Raw genomic sequence first — 20,891 nt, 5'->3', positions numbered from 1 at the left:
ACAAAAAGCCCGGAATTAGCATTTATATAGAGCGAAACAAACACTTACTCATTCACAAGGCGTTTTGCGTCTACTTTATGAAATTGCACGTGACACAGATTTGGTAGAAGCTTGTAAAGATCGTTCCCAGTCATTTCAATTACCTAAACAATTCCGCACTATGACCGTGCAGAATTTTGCAGCTGAAGAAAAAAAGAAAATGAACCCAATAGCGCTGCAGGCCTAGCGCATGTAATTTCCTTACGGAAAGAACAGCCAGACTTAGACTGGACGAAGAAGAGAGCATTCAGGTGGACATGGGCAGCGCTGGCACACCGCAAGGGTCTGTCGTGTCACCGATGCTCTTCAACCTCGTCATGATCGGACTATCGGAAAAACTGGAGCGAATAGAAGGCATTAATCGCACCATTTATGCAGACGACATTACGATTTGGACCACGCAGGACGCAAGCGAGGTCGATATGGAGAATAGATTTCGAAGCGCGGTGGAGGCAATCGAAAATTATCTGGAGGGCACCGGACTAGAATGCTCGCTAGATAAATCGGAACTGCTGCTCCACCGCCCCAGGAGGCTCGGCAAACCGTCCAGAGACGAAGCGGAACTACACGAAAGGGGAATCACATTACCCACAAGAAAAGGCACGGACATAGTCATGGTTCAAAAGATTAGAGTCCTGGGTCTCTGGATCGAAGCCAGGACAACAAACACGGAAACTATAACACGCCTGGAAAAGAAAGTCACGGCGACCTTTTGGCTCATACAGAGTGTCTCCTAAAACAGGAGGGGCATTAAAGAAAGAAATGTACGGCTCGTTCACGCCTTCGCGATCAGCCCCGTCGCATACGTGGCGGCGTTCGTCCACTGGAACAAGGCTGAGAAAGACAAGGTCGACGCGCTCATTAGAAAAGCATACAGAACAGCCCTGGGTCTCCCCCAATACACTAGAAAGGAAAAGTTACTACAACTCTGGGTTGTTGGAATCGCACCGCTGGCAACCAGCTGTAGCAACCGCACCGCTGGCACGAGTTGTTGGAACCTCAGTGCTGACGCCCGTTGTTGCAAATGGGTCGTAAGCCCCAAGGGTAGCGTTGGCCTGGCGGCCTGGGGCACTGGAAGCATCCGAAGGTCCCGGCAAAGCATGAGTCGACTGGTAACAGAACAACTGGTTTATTCTAACATCGCAAAAGAGCGGGCGGTCAGGTCGACCGAAGTGGAGAGACGGGAGTGCACGTTATTCAACAGAAGAAATCGGAGCCTCTCTCGGCGTCCGGGAGCAGCTGCTCTTATACTCTCGGCGTCGCGGGCAAGAAGGAAGGTCACGGGATGAGACCACGTGACGGCGAGGCACGGACGAGCTGAGATACATGTTGAGACGAGTGTAGTGACTCAACCGCCAAGCAGGCGCCGTCAGACCTCCTCGCTCCACACTTGGGGAGCTCCTCTCCCCGGCTGCCGCGCTTTGACAAGCGTGGGCACACACACACACACGCACACACGAAGACACGTGGCACTGAAACACGCCTGGACGCGCTTGGCGGGGAGACTGCGGGAGCTCCGAACGGGCCAAAATGTCCGCCGCTTTTAACGAAGCTCCGGCGTCCGTTGCATCCGCGCCGGCTATACCGCGCGTTGTAGGCGAAACGTAACAGACCGCCCCGCCGGGGGAAGGAGATCCCGATGGTCAGGGGACTGCATCCGCTGTCCGGAGGGATGTCGCTCGATGATGCTCATAACCGAAGTCGGGCGTCCTTCGGCGTTTCTTGAGCGCAGCGCACAGAGAAGGCCTCGTTCTCTCGTTCAGGTTCACCCAGGACACTGCAAAGTGACTTCGGGAGAGTTGACATTTTTGTTCTCGTTCCCGGCAAGCGTTAGAACTACGCCGAAACTCAACCGCTCAGTCAGCAAGCACGGCACAACCCTCACTAAGCCCTGCCAGGCTCTTTCCCCTTTTATACTACTGCCTAGTTCCTTACAGTAGTTTAGCAGCACTCAGAACACGTCCACAAATTGGAAAATTGCACGAGAAAGCACATCATCACTTTGAAACACTACACAAAAGCAATATGTTAAAAATCCTGCCTCAGGAAGAAAAACATCAGTAACAAACAATTTTGAGGCTGATTCCCACGTTAGGGGCTTCGACTTAAGCCATCGGCGTTACCGTTGAGACTCCCCTTTTTGTAACGCACCTCAAAGGAATATTGTTGCAAAGCGAGGCTCCAGCGCAGGAGGCGGCCATTTTTGGGAGAGATGGTCTGCAGCCATTGGAGAGGGCAGTGATCCGTCTCGAAGCATGCGAAGCGGAGATCGCAGCGAGCGACCGTACACTAGCTCAGCTGGCGAAAACCCCGTAGCCGCATGCGGCGTGGTCTTTAATGCCAACGTCACCCCAGGCAGACACAGCTCCCAGTCAGTTTGTTGTTCAAACCACAATGCTCTCAACACGCGCTTCATGACGGAGTGGAGCTTCTCAACGGAATTCGACTGTGGGTGGTACACTGAGCTGTCTAACAGCTTTACCCCGCACCTTTCGAGAAAGGCTGTCGTCAAAGGGCTAGCAAACACCGTGCCCTGATCTGATTGGATTTCCGCAGGAAAACCAACTCGCGCAAATATGGACAGTAGTGCATTGACTATCTCAACTGAGCTGAGTTCTTTAAGCGGCACTGCTTCAGGGAACTTTGTCGCTGGGCAGATCACAGTCAAAATGTGTCTGTACCCCGTGGCTGTTACCGGCAGAGGTCCCACTGTATCAATAACGAGGCGTCTAAAAGGCTCCGTAATGATAGGTACCAACTTCAACGGCGCCCTCGATTTGTCCCCTGGTTTGCCCACCCGCTGACAGGTGTCACATGTCCTCACAAAGTGGTCTGCGTCCCGAAAACACCCTGGCCAATAGTACTCTTGCAAGAGACGGTCCTTAGTTTTCTTAACTCCTAGGTGTCCGGACCACGAACCCCCATGCGACAAGCGCAACAGATCCTGACGGTAGCACTGAGGCACGATCAGCTGATCGAACTCCACTCCCCTGCGGTCTTGATACTTCCGGTAGAGGACCCCACCTCTTTCCACAAAACGAGCATTTTTCTTGGCGATACCTTCCTTGACAATGCAGCGTATGTTTTCTAGGCTGCCATCCATCTTTTGCTCGGCTATCAAAGCCGACCGGCTGACTTTTAGCAACCTGTTAAGTCCATCTGACGTAGGCGCGATGAGCAAATCTGCAGATAGCTCTTCTAGCTTTCCCGTGTCGGGCATTTCCTCTCCAGTATCTGGTGCCTTCAACGCTACAGGTTCAATTTTATTCAGTTCGGGCGTGCTCTGAATATCAGCTTGCTGCGCCTCTGACCCTTTCTCATCGTACGACAACGTCGGCCCCGCAACTACCGCCTTTGCAGCGAGCTCCCGAACCTTCGATCTGGTTAAGGCCTGAACGCTAGCCTCACCAAACAAAAGCCCCTTCTCGCGCAGGAGGTGATCGGACCTGTTCGAAAATAGGTACGGGTACTGGGGGGGCAGCATAGATGACACTGCGGCCTCCGTCTCAAGCGCTCCGAAAGGTCCTTCAATAAGCACTTTTGCTACGGGCAGACACACGCTATGAGCTTCCACGGCTTGCTTGATCCATGCGCACTCGCCCGTGAACATATCGGGTTCTACGTAAGAGGGGTGAACTACATACATCGTAGCTGCGGAATCGCGAAGCACTCGGCACTCTTTCCCGTTTACGAGGAGGTCTCGCATGTAAGGCTCGAGAAGCTTCATGTTCTCGTCAGTGCTGCATAATGACAAAAACACGACTTTTGTTTTTGTTTCTGGACACTGCGCCGAAAAGTGACCCGGCTTCTGACACGTATAACACACGCGCACTTGCCTCGTCTCGAACCGCTTTCTGCGTTCGGCTTCGGCTGCCACCGTCTCCTTACGTTCGGTCGGACTGCTTTCACTCGCATCCGCACTACGTCTGTCCCCCTTTGCTCTCATGGGCGTGAACTTCGGCCTCTCAAACTTGGAGCCAAATTCACCCTTTTGACCGTCCTTTGCTCCGCGAGCCCGACGCGTCACAAACTCCTCGGCTAGCTCCGCGGCTCTAGCCACCGTACTAACGTCTGGCCTATCCAAGACCCAGTACCGCACGTTCTCAGGTAACCGACTATAAAACTGTTCCAGCCCGAAACACTGCAGCACTTTCTCGTGGTCACCAAACGCTTTCTCTTCTTTGAGCCACTCCTGCATGTTTGACATTAGCTTGTAGGCAAACTCTGTATATGACTCACTTCTGCCTTTCTCATTTTCCCGAAACTTCCGACGGAACGCCTCCGCTGACAGCCTGTACTTTTTTAGGAGACTCGATTTCACTTTGTCGAAATCCTCGGCCTCCTCTCTCTCCAAGCGAGCGACTACGTCGGCCGCCTCGCCGGGTAGCAAAGTGAGCAAGCGCTGTGGCCACGTTTCCCGAGAGAACCCCTGCTTCTCGCACGTGCGCTCAAAGTTAACCAGGAACAAACCAATGTCCTCTCCAAGCTTAAACGGCCGCATCAGGTCAGTCATTTTGAACAATACTCGTTCTCCTGCACCGTGTGCCTGACTTCCATTACGAGCGCGTTCCATCTCTACCTCGAGACGCTTCATTTCCAAAGCGTATTGACGGTCGCGCTCTTTTTCTTGTTGCTCTCGCTCTATCTGTTCTTTACGTTCACGCTCCTGTCTCTCTTTCTGTTCTTTAAGTTCGCGCTCCTGTCTTTTTGCCGTCTCCCTCTCCTCAATGGTCTCAAGGCATTCCGACAGCTCGTCATCCTCAGCTTCTAACTCAAGAATAGCCCTTAGCAGTTCTGGTTTTCTGAGTTTGTCTGAGACATCCAGACCCAACTCTCTTGCAAGCTCCAGCAATTTCGGTTTGCGCAACGACTTCAAATCCATGGCTGCTCTGAATGCTGCTTTCTCTACTGCCTACTATTGTCTTGCCGCAAACTAACCCGGCAGCAACGACAACCACAATTACCAGCTCTGTTTCTGACACTAACAAAAGCCTGGCAAAACTCAGAAGAAGAAAGTCCCGCACTCACCAAACCTCGCAGCCAAGAATTCAGCGCAGTCGTTCCGCTGCAGGCAACCAGTCATCACACAGGGCTCGTTGCACTGCTCCCGGATGGTCGTTGTGCTGCTCAGCATACAGTCAACCGCATATCTTCGCTGCTGGCCTCCGTTGTCGCGATCTCACCGCTACCAGCCAGTTGTTGGAATCGCACCGCTGGCAACCAGCTGTAGCAACCGCACCGCTGGCACGAGTTGTTGGAACCTCAGTGCTGACGCCCGTTGTTGCAAATGGGTCGTAAGCCCCAAGGGTAGCGTTGGCCTGGCGGCCTGGGGCACTGGAAGCATCCGAAGGTCCCGGCAAAGCATGAGTCGACTGGTAACAGAACAACTGGTTTATTCTAACATCGCAAAAGAGCGGGCGGTCAGGTCGACCGAAGTGGAGAGACGGGAGTGCACGTTATTCAACAGAAGAAATCGGAGCCTCTCTCGGCGTGCGGGAGCAGCTGCTCTTATACTCTCGGCGTCGCGGGCAAGAAGGAAGGTCACGGGATGAGACCACGTGACGGCGAGGCACGGACGAGCTGAGATACATGTTGAGACGAGTGTAGTGACTCAACCGCCAAGCAGGCGCCGTCAGACCTCCTCGCTCCACACTTGGGGAGCTCCTCTCCCCGGCTGCCGCGCTTTGACAAGCGTGGGCACACACACACACACGCACACACGAAGACACGTGGCACTGAAACACGCCTGGACGCGCTTGGCGGGGAGATTGCGGGAGCTCCGAACGGGCCAAAATGTCCGCCGCTTTTAACGAAGCTCCGTCGTCCGTTGCATCCGCGCCGGCTATACCGCGCGTTGTAGGCGAAACGTAACAGGGTACATAACGTGCTGGAAGAAATCGCGGAAGCACAGAGGATAGCGCAACTCGAAATAGTCTCCGGAACCAAAGCAGGCGGAGAAATCATGGAAAAGATCGCCATAAACTACAACGGAATTAATGGCCCCAAGACGCAGATTCACCCAGACGTCCGAGCCGCAATAAACATGGAAAATATCCCTAAGAAGATGCACTCCACGCACAATGTCCAGAGAAGAAAATGCCGCACAAGAACGATTCTCAAAAACCACGGCGCGCGAGAGGGGTTGCTCGTCGTACACGCCGCGCGGTACTCCCGAAACCGGGACGACAATGGTGATGTCGGCGCTGACAAAGGTAGCTCCCTCTTCGCAATGGCGGTCGTACGCACGAAAGGAAAGACCACGAATGCGGGCTCCGGAAGGACCAGATCGTCGGAATCAGCGGAAGAAACGGCAATCGCATTGGCTGTAATCAACGGTCGGCAACAATACAGAACAATAATCAGCGACTCCAAGATGGCTATTAGGAACTTCACAAAGGGCTGGGTCTCCACCGAGGCGGCCAAAATCCTGAACCGCAGAGCAGAAGACCTTAAGAACGGCAAAATTACACCCAAATACCTCAAATGGATCCCGGCACATATGGGAGAAGTAACCATGAATACCCCTCCCAACTTCAACGAGAAGGCCCACCGAGCCGCGCGAAAACTAACCCACTGCGGCCGGGAGAGTGACGGCCCAAGACCCCGCAACCCACGGGGAAGGACAGCGGCGGAGGCGATCGAGAAGACGGAAGAGGCGATGAAGACGAAGAAGCGACAAAAGACGACAGGGACAGACTGGTCACGCACCACGACATACTGACACACTACACGAAATAAAGAGAAGCGTGCCCACAACCCCACAAACAACTCGACAGGTCTCAAGAAATAGATTGTAGAAGGTTGCAAACCAGAACGTTCCGAAACCCAGTACACTTAAACAGAATAAATTCAGCACAATACACAGACGCGAGCTGCAAGCTCTGCAAGCACGAACACGCAGACGTGGCACACACCTTATGGAAGTGCACACATATCAGATCAGTATATGTAGAGGACAACATAGAACCGGACCTTCTCGAGGAGCGATGGCTATGCGCTCTGACTAGCTCGGAATTATACGACCAACTATGGGCTATCCAGTATGCCCGGGCAGTGGTGGAACGGCTATGCCTCACCGCACATAATGCCCCGGTGGCCTGAGACCGGGCTGGCAACCTCGGAGGTCATTTTCCCATTAAAGTTTTTTTCCGTCCGTCCGTCGTTCCGCGTGGCGCGTGTAAGCTAGCGTTCGAAACGTGCCGGAACCGAAACCGGAAATAGTTCATCCCACCAGCTTAGTGCGCTGCAGTGAATTTGGCCGCTGGGCCCTATGGGAGTATCTGCTCTGGTTGAATGTCTTTCTCGGTAGGCACCCTAGAATAAAATTTGCCTGTACATGTCATGCTACCTAGCCGTGGCGGTGAGCACCCGCGAGTAGGCCTGCTCTGCATTTCACAATCGTCCGTGGTGCGCTCAGGCACTCCTGAAAGCTTGCTTTTGCAATTTTTCAATGGTTTCACTGCGGCTTCTTGGCAGCTCCTCTGCGAGAAGTGTGAACAAGAAGAAGAAGCGCAGCCACTGCTGCGTTCAGAATTGTCACAACCGAGAAGGGGATGTCGGCAACAAAGTCTACCGCTTCCATTCAAAACAGTAGGAAGCAAGAGCCGGATTATGTGGATCGTCGCGGTTCGTGTCACTCTTGTCAATTTCTGTTGAGCGAACAAGGGCGTGAATGCAAAAAGAAGAAAAAATGAAAGACCGAGCAGCGGCATCCCTAAAAACGCCCAATAACGCGAAAACTGCATAAAAATGCGCCAACTGATTCCAGCTTTTTTAAATTGGCCTAGAAAGCTTTTTAGCTCGTTTCGCTCCAAATCAAACGCGCCGTGTGTCAAATCTAGATTCGTAAGCGCTCCGTGCTGGAGCTTTAAACTCACACTGTGCTTTTTGTTGTGCATTAATAAGCCAACGTGCAGCTCCTTTCTGCGCCAAGATTAAGACGAGACTGCTGGAACAGGGCGCTTCATGACGGTGCTTTCTCGCGCTTAGAACAACAGAACTAAGGTTGAAGTACACCGCAGCACACGTCGAGTGTTCGCAAATGAACATTTGTCTCGCACAGGGCAGTGCACATTTGTTAAGTCTTCACGTTGCGTAGTCTAGGCTGATTGCTCTCTATTATGTTTCAGGGGTGACGACCTCTCCCATTCGGGCCCGAACGATGATACTAGAATATGCTCGAGGCGCTTTGTCAGCGGAGGAAAAAGTACTTGCCTGCCACTTCGCTAAAACCTCTACGATTGCGAAATGCAAGGCACGCTGCATGTAATGAAGCTACAATTGACCGTTCAAAAACGTCCACGGCCGTATTTGCTGACCTATGTAGCGTAAAACGCTGATTTGTTAACTTACTTTGACTTCCACGTCGTAATTATGCTTGCTTTGTTGTGACAAACACTTCGCGAGCTGCGCTGGTTGCTTAGTGGCTATGGTGTGGGGCTGCTAAACACGAGGTCGCGGGAACAAATCCCTGCCACGGCGGCCGCATTTAGAAAGGGGCGAAATGCAAAAGCAGCAGTGTACTTAGATTAGGGTCGTTGTTAAATAACCCCTGGTGGTCTACACCATTTCGGAGTCCTCCGCTGCGGCGTGCATCGTAATCAGAGCGCGAGCCTGGCACCTAAAATCCCATAATTTAATTTAAGCACTTCGTGGTGATGTTCGAGCTGTTCACTTTTTTGACACGATATACATGGTTGTAGTCGTAATTTGATCTTTTCTCAAACGTCGGTGGTCTAAAATGAGCCTGCATGTCTTCGACTGCCTTATTTCATTTGATTTCATTTTATTACCCTAAAGACACCTTGCGGGGTGGGTGTTTTTAGAAATAAATAGAGGAGGTTAGCCACTATGTTATTTTATAGACAGAACACTCGTTACTTTTTCCACGAAGGCAGATGAGATGGCGATGGTAGCGATGTGGTGGGGAAGGCCGTTACAGTTTTTAGCTGTACGATGAAAGAATGATGACGAGCACGTGACAGTGCGCGCGCTAGGGCGAGCAACATGTAGTGGGTGGTCTGTGCGCAGTGATATGCGTAAAGGTGGTAAAATGTAAGGCGCGCGGCGAAGCGAGCTGGTGGAGAATTTACGGAATAATGATAAGCTCGCGATACGGCGACGGTGCGCTAGTGTGTGGAAACTAGAATCTACTTTCAATGGTGATACGCTGATATCATATGACTATGTGGAGTGAATGTATCTTACGGCGCGGTTCTGAATGGATTCTAATGCGTTGCTGAGGTAAATCTGGTGAGGATGCCATATGGGTGATGCGTATTCGAGTTTTGGCCTAACCAGTGTTTTATATGCTAGTAGTTTTACCGGTTGAGGAGCATTGCGGAGGTTGCATTGCGGAGAAATCCCAAGGTTTTGTTAGCAGAGGATATGATGTTAGTTATTTATTTATTTATTTATTAGTACCTCAAAGGCCCCATTGAAGGGGTATTACATGAGGGGGTGGAATTTCAGCAGTACATTTCTTCTATGGATGATCTGAATGACGATGAGTCGATCTGATCAACGATGGCGTTTGGCAGGTCATTCCAGTCCCTTGCTGTATGGACGAAAAATGATGACAGATGCGCAGAAGTGCGAGCAGGGGGCGGGTAGACGGCCTTCCCGTGGTTTGTGCGACTTGAAATGCGATGGGCGGGGCTGATAATGGAGTTCAGAGATGGATGATAAAAGAATTTATGAAACAGACACAATCTGGAAATTTTCCGGCGGTTAGCTAAACTTGTGAGATGAGCATTACGTTTTAGTTCAGTTACACTTACATGGTAGGAATAGGCGGAGAAAATGAAACGAGCTGAGCGATTTTGTACAGATTCAAGAGTAATGGAAAGGTTATTTTGATGAGGGTCCCAGATCGCGCATGCATATTCTAATTTGGGGCGGATAAGTGTTAAGTAAGCAAGGGATTTCACTGATGGGGGTGCTAGTCGCAGGGTTCGTCGAAAGTAACCAAGGACGCGATTTGCCTCGTTAGTAATCTGTGAAATATGAAAAGACCAATTTAGATCAGATGTCAAATGGATGCCTAAATACTTATAAGTTGATACTGAAGCGATTTCTGCATTCCCAATTAGGTATTTTGAAGATGGTTGTGAGTGACGTCGGTGGAATGATAGCAGAGATGTTTTTTTCACATTTAAGGACATTAGCCATGAATTACACCAGGTTAGTACGTGCTGAATGTCAGACTGAAGAAACAAAATGTCATCGGTGTTAGTAATAGGCCGGTAGATAACGCAGTCATCAGCGAATATGCGGATGTTAGAACATATGTTAGCAGGCAAATTATTAATATATATGAGAAAGAGAAGGGGGCCCAAGACGGTGCCCTGAGGTACCCCAGATATAACAGAGAAATAAGAAGATGAACATTTATTAGCAAAGACAAACTGCTGCCGATTAGTGAGAAAGCTGCATATCCAATTAAAAACACGTTCGTTAAGATTGAGACGAGAAAGTTTTAGGAATAGTCGTTTGTGAGGAACTTTGTCAAAAGCTTTTTCAAAATCGAGGAAGAGGGCGTCAATAGGAATGTTAAGGTCAATGCTAGAGCTAAGGTCGTTAATAAAGAGGGCTAACTGTGTTTCGCAAGACAAACCTTTTAAAAATCCATGCTGGTTAGGGTGGAAGAAGTTGACGGATACTAGAAATTTTATAATTTGAGAGAAAATTATATGTTCCATTAGTTTAGAAGTGATACATGTGATAGATATCGGTCGATAATTATGGCGAGAAGATGAAGGCCCTTTTTTGGGGACTGGGATGACCTTGCCTATTTTCCAGTCATGAGGTATAATGGCTGATGAAAGCGATTGCTGAAATATATGAGACAGTATGGTGCTAGTTGCATGTTTTGTATTTTTCAACACTTTAGTATTAATTTTGTCGACACCAGCTGAGGCGGTTAATTTCAAAGAGTCGATTATTTTGACAATGCCATCAGGTTCGAAGCTGAAGCCCGGCATAGGTGGAAAGTTAAAGGAAGGGAAATCAGGTAATTCGTTATCCGGTTCGTGGGTGAAAACTGAGCTGAATGATAAATTCAAAACTTCCGCAACGTCATGGTCTTCAATTGGATTATTATCATCGTCACACAGTGATATGTTTCTGATGGGATTAGGATTGATGCATTTCCAGAATTGACGTGGGTTTGTACGAATCATGTCGGGTAAAGTAGAAGAAAAAAATGCGTGTCTAGTCTTGTATACTTGTAGGTTATAGGATTTTTCTGCTTCGTAATAATTTTGCCACGTGGTGGGGTTATTAGTTTTTTTGGCGCTTCGGAAAAGTCTTTTCTTTTTGTTATTCATGCGTTTTAGCACGGAATTGAACCAGGCCCTACTAGAAAATCCTATTTGTTTTCAAACGGGTTTCATCAAATAGGGTTATGGAACGGGACCCCGTTTGATCCTGTTCAGTCCTGACCTGTTTAAATCCTGTTTATTCCTGTTTAAACCTGACCCGTTTAAATCCTGTTTAAACCTGACCCGTTTAAATCCTGTTTGATCCTGACCCGTTTAAATCCTGTTTAATCCTGACCCGTTTAATCCCGTCCTATCTAACCCAGACCTGTTTGCCCCTGTTCAGACCTATATTTTGCTGCATTCATACCTGGTCCTTCCAGAATGGATTGATGTTGCTTAATATAATTTACTCTTAAACCTATTTTGTACATTTGTGTATTTGCGATCAGCATTGAAGAGAAGTAGATCTGCATTATGTTTGCAACAAGAATGCCACTTTCACATGTAGGTTTGCCTGGTACATTGCTTGATACGAAGATAAACACAATTTTCGGCATAAATTGATTAGCACTACCAACACTGATGTGATACATCATGAACAAGTTTTGTATGACCCACGAGTACGTTCTCTATGTATGACCTACAAGAAAATGCACCCTGAAGAAGACTGTACCTCATTTTCATATTTACTACTAGTATGCAAATGTAATTCTTGCAGATTTAGTATTTGTTCGATTACTTGTACTCGTTTTAATGCAGTGCTTTTTGTTGTAATGGTTTGTTCACAAATCCACAGTAAAGCGTAATTTTGGGGTGAAAAATGTCAGGCAAGGTATTGGCATGTACTTGTAAGTGAAAAAGACAAGTATACTTTACGTAGGTATTTCTGTACACCAACTTGAGCTTTCATTAAGTCTGAAGTCATCCGGCTTAAAAAAAAGCATGTCATAAATGTCCCAAGCACTGTTTATTGGACCTTCTAACGGTATTTCGATGCATCCAGTCTGCCGAGAGAAGACCGCTGGAGTGGGTTGCTTGGGTGAGAGCGAGCAGGGCACCTGAAAAAGTAAAGCCAATAATTTATCTTGACTCATGCAACAGGTTGGCACATAAGCAAATTCGCCTATGTTCCCACAGATAAGAAAGGTTCAGCATTCCGGTCATAGGAGATAATGAATAAATCTTATTGAAAAATATGTGGTTTCATGCAATGCCTATGTTTCAAGGGAACATGGAGTACTGTGGGAGAATAAGCTGTCATAATTAGCAGGCGATTGAAGCAAGTGTTATAGGAAAAAGATGGACACATCGTTTGATTAGCAATAATTACTAGTATTGAAGCAACAGAATACAAACATGAAATACCTTTAAAAACAACACCGACAGGTTGAGATAATAAATTATTCAGAAACTAAACCCTTCTGCCAGCAAAATACCGTAGTGTACTGGCTTTGACATTGCGCTGCTCAGGCAGAGGGCGTGGGATTGAATCCCGGCCACAATGGCTGCATTTAGATGGCAGGGAAATGCCGAAACCCCTATGTAAGGTCTATTGGGTACACGTTAAAGGAGACTAGGGATCCCGCCAACTTGAAGTTATAAAAACCGGGGTAAATTTCGAGATAAGCAAACTCGCAAAAGTAGAAGGCCCTGGCCATGCGAAGACCATATAAAGCCTTTTAAGGTAGGTGCCAGCAGCCGCAAAATTTCTTGCAAAAGCGAAATATAGCAGAAGCGGTATTTTTCCGTAGATCACTTTTGCAACGTATTTTACAACTTGACACCCGACATGTTGGGCATCTACGGGCAACAGCAATTCTTGCACAGATCATAGCAAACACTGTTGCACCTAGGTATACATAGACACATAGGTATAGGTACAGTCGCCGACTGATTTTCCGGACTCCGAAAATTCGGACTTGATTACTCGGTCTGCTTCACGGCACCGCCATTCTCCCCATGGACCATAATGTATAACAACTTCCGAAAGTTCGGTCGCCTTGCAACCTCTCGTCTGATTTTTCGGACACTCCTTGAGCCAACTTGATCGAGAGCACCATGCACCGACTCTGACCGTTGCATGGTTCTACTTGCTGAACGACATTTTTGTTTTGAACGGAGCCTCCTTGCTGCCCCACGAAGTGGCGCTACTGCAAATCCCTGCTCATCATCATCGTCTCTGCCTGGTTTGTAGCTACAGCAGTTCCGGTCTCAGCTTAGTATGCCATGTCAAGACAATCCAGCAGCTGATTTGTTTGTTTCTTCGTGCACGACGCTGCGAGTAGGCCAGGTTTTTTGTTTGTGCAACTGATGTCGGCGTGACGATGTTTGATGAAGCAAGATGGGCCAATTCATTCCACTAATATCTAGAATAGCTACCTGTAAGCACCACCTACCTTTCAACAACATTTGCAAAGCAAAAAACCTCATCCTGAAAAGTCTGCACATGACGACATCGGTAGCATCATCAGCGTGGGGCCTCAACATAATTCGGCAAGCCAAGAAATTACTGACAGCACAAGTGCAAGCTTGCCAACAGGAAATCAGTGGCTGAATAATGCACCTTCTACCAATTGGTAGACAGTGCATTTTCGCAAAGCCCTAACTATAGCAGATCATTGTTCAGGAGTTCCCAAATGCACAACTCTATGCCATTTTCACACAGACTCTAGGGAAGCACCTCTGCACAGTTGCAAGAAAAAAAGCTAGATGCCCCAAGAGAAATGAGCCCACTCAAGCCATGGAAGTTGTGTTTACCTTGTCTTCCTACAACTACTCAAAACCTAGGACTGCTGTTTTGCACAAGGGAACAAACGTCAACATTGGTGCCTCGCCCAACACAAGTGGTCTGCGCTGTAGAAGGTGCCATAAGTCAGCCCACAGATGAGGCCCACACCAGTGCTGTCAGTGTGCTGTACAAATTGCAGAAGCACAGCCTACAAGCTTGTCTGCCTTAGTGTGATTGCACCAATGAACGAAAACTAACGAATCAAGTTTGTTTCGTGCCGAGAACAGTTGCCTCATGCTGGCTTGGTTTGTTGTGTAGGCATGTAAATAATGAAAAGGCCTGCATCACTATCTCTGAAAAAAAAAATCATGTAACAAAGCACGTACAGTACACAGGTGCAGTGTCTATCACATACCATTTCGTGCAGTAGAGGCTACATCGGATAAACCGGCCAATGTATAAATGACTGGCAGCGTGACCAAGCAAACTTGATGCATGGGTCAGTTAGCAGTGGTAGTGCACTGCTCTCGGCGCACATGCACCTATGTTTGAAAGCTGCTTGATCGTGACAAAATATAAAGACAAAAGCGCTGGAGAGATATCTGAGGCTGTTCTTATATGTATGACGAGGAACCTAGCGCTAGCTCCCCATGCAGAGAATTACTAGACAGTGAGACTGCTTCTTATCATTGTAAAACAAGTGTCACGCTCACCATGTTTCTGTGCGAACAGCATGTATTCAGATCTATTCTCCCCCTTTCACCTTTTGCACAATATCACTGTGCGAGCAATAATACTGAACTGTTAGTAGCACTCTGTCCTGTTGCCTCCTTTCTTTCCTTGTGAATTGTGTGCTAAATAAGGCTTTTTTTGGTGAAAGAGTGCTAGTTTAACGCATAAACTAGCGCCATGGCACTTTGCAATAAAGGACTGTTATAATTCTCTAAAAATTTGTCCATGCAGAACAGTGTCAAAAGAACACCTTAAAGAAAGAACATGAGTGTATCTATCACAAAGACCAATCCTTGTCTTTTTTCCTTAACATAATTTTCAATACCGATATTGAAGTACAAGCTCACCATATTATATCACCTTGTCAATGAAGCAAGGCACAATGGTGCCCAACTGTCGCGGGACCAACTTGGATGTGGAGATCAGCGCAGATCAGCAACATAGCATGGTCTGCTTACACTTCTTCTCCAGGTCCAGCCATACCTACAGCAGCTATAAAACAAGTGAGCTTAGAACCACAAGCGAAACAATATAAAAAGTGACACTGAACAAAGCAACTTTCGTTAAGCATAAATAGGATCGAAATTCTGACATTATGCCCATAAGTAACTTCACTTTGAGCAACAAAGCATCCAATTTAAGAAAGATTATATGTATCAGCTATCTATGTGAGAAAGATTAATCGAACGCCCTCTATTTGCCATACCCCTCCCCTTATGCATGGATGTCTCCCTGACTGAGTGAGCTGATCCCAGGTATAGTGCAATTAAAGGTTGTCACTTGGTGGGCCAATCCCGATACCATTGTATGACTTGTACAATAATTTTAATGTGTTGTAATGCTGGCCATCCTGCAGGCACTGCAACATTATAGCACCCATAAGGCTAATTGTATTACCTGATAAGGTTAACTAATAGGTGTCCCCAGAAGCATAACTCGGCATGTATACTCGGAGGCCATTATTATAAGAGAAGCAATGGCAGAGGTGAAGCTTTATCCTGTGCCATATGCAAAATGGCCGAGGACGCCCAGCTTCTGGTTACATTCTCACTTGTGACCACTGCAACAGGCTGACTGACATGCGTAACCAGCAGTTTGTAGGACCACATTTTCATACCCTGCAATTTGTTTTACATCGGAAGAGATCAGCCTCAAGCTCCATGATGCGCTGCACTCAAGAAGCATTATAAACTGGCAACATTTAAATGCTATGCTGCATGGTTTGTTGCATGCTTTAGGAATTTACTTATTTATTATACACATAGCTCATAGGCTCCAGTTGGAGTGTTGCATGAGGTGGCAAGAAAACAAATTCTGAACAAGGAGAACATTCAACAAAACAAGTCAGACCAAAGAAGAAAAAATAACATACTCTCCTAATGGGACTATGTATCTGGCAGCTAGCTTCTAAAAAAGACAATTAGGAATCTTTTACTACTGGTAGCGCTTTAGGGGATGGAATGTAGAATTCCAAGCTTCATACACTTTTAAGCCACCTTTCGTGGCTTTTTGTTTTGAACTCCTATTCTCTGTACTATTATAGAAATGAATACCCCCTCCAAAATAAAACAAAGAAAAACATGTAATGCACAGTAATGTAACACAATAATGTAATGCACAACAGTGAATACTTAGAAAAATGTAATTAAGAACATGGAGTCTATGTGGGCACAGATGTTAGAAGTCTACATGAAAGCATAATAATAAAGGTGGGCAAAGCATTTATGCTTTTGTCGGGCAAGCTGCAGCAAGACATACAGGTAAAGCATGCCTCACAACACAGTCCCTAAAAATGTCTGTCACAATACAGTGAGTAGGTATATCATGCATATCTATAATAGCTCCTAATTATATTTAACTCAGAGGGGGCTACCTATGTAACTTGATCAAACTGAAGGTGGGCCAAATTATAAATATACGATTCAAGTAGACAGAAAATGGACGTTATGAAAATGCATCTACAGCAAAAGTGTTGTACATTATTGTTGTACATTATGTCACACCTGCCAACCTGTGAACATAATATTTTGTAAAAATGCTGCAGACACTAAATTCTTTGTTGGGGACATAGCACACATTATTTTAAAGCTTGCTCTCAGCACCCCCATTGTTGCATACACACACACACATTATTAATAAAGGGAAAATCGCACATCTACCCGCTCGTAGCAATTGCTACAAAAGAAACCCGTACGGATTCCTCGAAAGGAAAGCCTCACAATTGAAAAAAAGAAACCGTCCAGGTCTGGGACTCAAACCCGGGACCACCGCCTTTCCGGGACAGCCGCTTTACCATCTAAGATAACCAGGCGGCTAGCAGATGGCCGCGCCAAGTCGAATTTGTCGACAACATGAAGCAAAGGCAAGGATCTGACGTAATAGTTCTGCGGAAATGCGCAAGGTGTAGAGAAGTAATTAATAAAGGAGAAAAAAATATGTCAAACCCTTGCTTTTGCTTCGCGTTGTCAAGTAATTCGACTTCGCCCTGCCATGTGCTAGCCAGCTGGTTATCTCAGATGGTAGAGTGGCTGCCTCGGAAAGGCGGTAGTCCCGGGTTCGAGTCCCGGACCAGGACGAATTTTTCTTCAACTGTGCGGCTTTCCTTTTGAGGAACACATACAGGTTTCCTTTGTTGCAAATGGTACGAGCGGGTGGATGTCTGATTTTCCCTTTATTAATTACTTCTCTCCACCTCGTGTGTTTGCGCAGAACTATTACGTCACACACACATTATCAACCATTATTTAATTTGTCGTGCAGCACGAAAAGCAGCAGCGAACTTGAAACCAGTAACTGACAACATTTTTTATTAGATTACAGAGCTTTACGCTGCTTCAGGAATTTATCTGACTAAACTTCCTAAAAGCACGTGCCCCTCTGATGTTCTCGTTAGAGATATTGCATCGCTAATAATAAAGCAGTACAAGTACCATTATAATTAATTTTTTACATGCATTTTAACAATGTCATACCGTCAATCTCTCAACAGCTTTAAAACATCTTAACCAACACAACTTCATTGTCTTTCTAAAATGACATTAATAAAATTGTAAAATGAGCCCACATTTGTAAACCCACGAAAAATTCAGGAGTTTCCAAACATGGATGATACCAACAAAATCTGCAGCTCTTGTAAGTGGCAGCAACTGCTTTGCACACACCTTGTCACAGCATGCACATCAGGTACTTTTCCGTGTTGTTGAGGCTGCAGAAGTGCCGCAGGTGCATATGTGGAGGTGCCTCTGGTTCACAAAATCTTGCCATCCCTAAACAATAATAAATACTTATTTATTGTAATCCCTGCTGAAACTGCAAACTTGTGATATAAAAAGATCTCGTCACATTTTGAAAAAAGTCTCATACAACCAGTTACATGAAGCTGCAACTGGTTGTGCAAATATCTGATTGTAACATCACAGGCGGTTAAATAACACGTAAATCGAACTGTAGAGAACATGAATCTACTATGAAAAGGTTCACACAAACGTACAGCTGTATAACGTGAAATGTGAATTGTACTATAAAAAAATTCCTTAGGACATGAAAAGCGTTCCAAAACCTAACTTGTCTATGCGGCGCAACAAAGCACTGCTCCCAAAGGACGATGCGCTTAAAATTACAACAGACCACCTCATTTCTGGAGAGACAATACAGAAAAGAGAAAGATTTTTCGATTAAAAAGAAACATTGCTTATGTAATTTCGGCTTCTCTGCTAGATCGGAATCCTTTACAAGTACACGAAAACACACAGGACACTAATACACGTCATCTGACGACACACTATAAACAGAAGAATTTCCATACAAGCTAAAAATCTGGCCATGCGTCGACGAAGAAATCGGGTGCTATCTCGCGCAGCTGTTAGCTGTGACGAAGACACATCGACGTACTACTTCTAGAAATGACTATAACATTTCTTAATGAAAAATTATGTACACAAACAGTAACTTTCTTTGCTTGAATTTTTGTGCCCATTTAGATCAAAGAACCACCCGCGCTAGCGTGCTTCATAGGTGAAAGTAAATAAACCACAGATAGAGCTGTTGGTAACATGAATACGTTTTAGGGCAATTTCCATGGAACTTTTTGCTAAATGTGCACTGCGACATGAAGAACAACCATTTGAAAAGCACATTTATAATTCTTGCTGCTTTACAAATCCGGATCCGGTTGTTGTACGGATCTTGCGATATGTACAACAACGCACACTTCACGAACCATAGACAGGAAGAATGCGCGCAAGCGCCGGACTTACCTTTCTAGGCGTACTCGGAAAACGCTCCTTTTAGCGTCACAGGTGCCGCGGCATCGACTGCACCAACGGTCCTTCCGGCGCACACACTGTTGAATTGCGGATCAACTACAGGACGTAAGAGCACAACTTTCACCAAATTCTTCCGTACAGCGCGATACGATGCGACAGTGCCAGAGGAGGAGATCCTGTTCATGAGCCCGGAACAAAGGAAGCGCGAAGGGTCATATCTTCGACATCGGCGCACCACACGAAGGATACTGCGGGCTACATTACGCGGTCCCAGGGGTTTTGTGATTCTCAATGCATACAAAATGCACCACAATTTCTCTCGGCACAGCGTACACACGATTAAACAACTACATCGGACGGCGTCAATGCAGCAAGCACTCACATGTGGCGACAACTGAGGACGGCAAAATATTATCACCTGTAACTTTACCGGCGCTACCTGTGCTGCCATCTGTAGGCCGCCACCGAAAGCGACCGTGCTTTCGGTGATCTCATGGATGGTGACGGCGTTGTATTTCGATGTTATGCGAGTCGTACAGCGTCTTGTACGACGTGTTTCAGCAACGTTGCTTTTAATAGAGAGGACAGCAATCTGCGTATACGCCGTATAGACGTCTCACCCACTTGAAAAACACAACAGCAAATTTTCAGTCTGTCGTATTTTGGGACGTTGTGACTGTCGTTCTGTTCTCTGTAGTGTGACGCCCTGTAGTCGAAAATTCTGTAGTTCCTGATCAATATTTGATTAAAAATTGACAGAGGTCATTTTAAGGTTATGTAAAATTATTAATACGAAATAAAATAAAAAAAATAAAAGTAGAAAAAAAAATGCCTTTTGTCAAGGTTTCGAACTTCGGACCTGACGGTGCCGAGACAAGCATCTTACCACTGCACCACGCCGAACATCACTACTAGCGTATGTTGAAGCTATGTCAAGAGTGTAAATTGCTGTCTGGGTTGCTGTTTACATTTGCATTTTAAAAGCCACGATGCGCTTTCACTTCACCGCGTCAACTGCCGCATCTCTAGATGAGCAAAAGTGTTGTTACCATCGACAGGTACATCGTGGAGTGCTAGACCATCGATTTTGCTGTAACGATATCCATATTTCATACGAAATTCAGAAACAGACAACGGTGACCGGGGACACTGAGGGTTGTTACTGCTAATTTCGACAGTTGTCTCTTGCTCTTTACACTTTTGAGCTCGCATATAATTCGTGTGTTCAATACAATATAGCTACATAAACACTCGTGGGTGAGTCTTCATCTCGACAGAATACTGGCTTCTCACGGCAGCGCTGTACCAGATTAATGAGACCCGAGCGAGACAGCTTTTCACGCAACTTTGTGGAACAATCCAAAACTTCTTTCCCGCTTCGCATATGCTTGTGCAATATTTCTGGGAAATTAACTAATGTGTCAGTGTAACCGCACATGTAAGTCCACAGGCCTGTGTGCCCCATCTTACCAAATAAAACAAAGCGGATACGCAGCCATTCCCGCAGATGGTATGATTTTGATCAGCGGCCGATTTTGAGGAGGCCGGTAGGGCGTTGCTGGTGCCGCGTCGTCACGGCACAATTATAACAATTGGCAACGTCGACTTTAATGCCGGTGTCGGTGCTATCAGTACTGCCGGCTCCAAAGAAGCAAGATTGAATACCGCGCAAGAAAAAAAGTACAGTGTACACCACCGATGCGAAGCTGACATTTTAAAGGGCCGCGACGGAAAGTGCTTCTGTTGCGACTTCAGAACTCTTGGCCGTCGCGACCGAATGTTTCTGTTGCGACGTCAGAATCGCTGTCGTAACGTCAGAAATGTCTGTCGCAACTTCAGAAACGTTAGGAACTTCTGTCGTACAGC

The 20,891-nt window shown here is 46.7% G+C and overlaps 1 long non-coding RNA gene across 2 annotated transcripts; it reads right to left on the bottom strand.

Moving 5' to 3' along the window:
* Positions 1-12,248: 12,248 nt before the first annotated feature.
* On the bottom strand, positions 12,249-20,650 carry LOC126525158 (uncharacterized). 2 transcript variants are annotated; one of them, XR_007598137.3, is made up of 4 exons: positions 19,017-20,650; positions 17,922-18,026; positions 15,108-15,252; positions 12,249-12,358 (listed from the first exon to the last, which is right to left on the bottom strand). It is a non-coding gene; the product is annotated as an uncharacterized lncRNA (long non-coding RNA). The 2 variants fall into 2 exon arrangements; XR_008611097.2 differs by lacking the exon at positions 17,922-18,026 and having other exon boundaries at positions 19,017-20,632.
* Positions 20,651-20,891: the final 241 nt, after the last annotated feature.

Source organism: Dermacentor andersoni, chromosome 6 (genome assembly GCF_023375885.2).
Source record: "Dermacentor andersoni chromosome 6, qqDerAnde1_hic_scaffold, whole genome shotgun sequence".
Taxonomy (NCBI): domain Eukaryota; kingdom Metazoa; phylum Arthropoda; class Arachnida; order Ixodida; family Ixodidae; genus Dermacentor; species Dermacentor andersoni.
Note: the sequence above shows the minus strand (reverse complement) of the source record. Positions and strands in the feature narration are given on the sequence as shown.